The sequence below is a fragment of the Penaeus chinensis genome, chromosome 31 (genome assembly GCF_019202785.1).
Source record: "Penaeus chinensis breed Huanghai No. 1 chromosome 31, ASM1920278v2, whole genome shotgun sequence".
In the NCBI taxonomy this organism is placed as follows: domain Eukaryota; kingdom Metazoa; phylum Arthropoda; class Malacostraca; order Decapoda; family Penaeidae; genus Penaeus; species Penaeus chinensis.
In genome coordinates this window covers 33555009-33555905 of record NC_061849.1, presented here as the reverse complement: position 1 = coordinate 33555905, position 897 = coordinate 33555009, and positions in this window count along the sequence as shown.

Genomic DNA, 897 nt, shown 5'->3' with positions numbered 1-897 from the left:
GTTTTATAGGGAGATGGCTAGATAAACAGAAAGAGTTAGATAGAAAGAATGAGACAAAGAGAGATAAGAAAGAGAGAGAGGGGGGGGGGGGGAGAGATGAAGAAAGAACGAGAGAGAGAGAGAAGAGAGATAATGAGACAAATAGAGAATAAAAAAGAATGAGAGTAAGACAGAATGAAACAAAAAGAGAATGAGAGAGAGCGAGAGAGAGATAAGTATATATATGTATATATATGTATATATATGTATATGTGTATATATATGTATATATACATATATATGAGAGAGAGAGAGAGAGAGAGAGAGAGGGGGGGGGGGAGGGAGAGAACAAGAGAGAGAGAGAGCGAGAGAGGCAGACAGAGAGAGCTGGAAAGCCCACCTCTTCAGGAGCTTGCCCGACGCTGGACTGGCTGGCCATGGGTCGAACAGCTGTCTCCAAGCGCGTATAAATAATCGTTGTTTTTTATTTTGACAACCGTTGATACGCTCTTTTGTACATAGCGACAGCACTGTACATGAACGGAAACAGCCGACGAGCCACAAATACTGCACGAGAAAAGACTCTTGATAATCCGGAAGTATTTCGGTCTTCGTGAAACTCTTGCGTTTATAGAGGACCTTCCACCATTTTTTCCCCCTCTCTTTCAATTTTTTCTTCGGTTCGCTGTATGTTATGCAAATATCTTGGGTCATATTTTTTCATTATTAGGGTCAAGATAAATTGTATTGTACAGACTATGTCTTTTAAACTCTCAAGAGTTTAGCTTGTCACTTGATGAATGTTTTCTCCCTACACTGCCTACTTCAAAGTATCAGAGACGTATAATTACAGATTGATGAAAACTGTAATGCTGGGAGGAAGCAAAAACTGTAACTGAAATTGAGTCGAATAGTTTC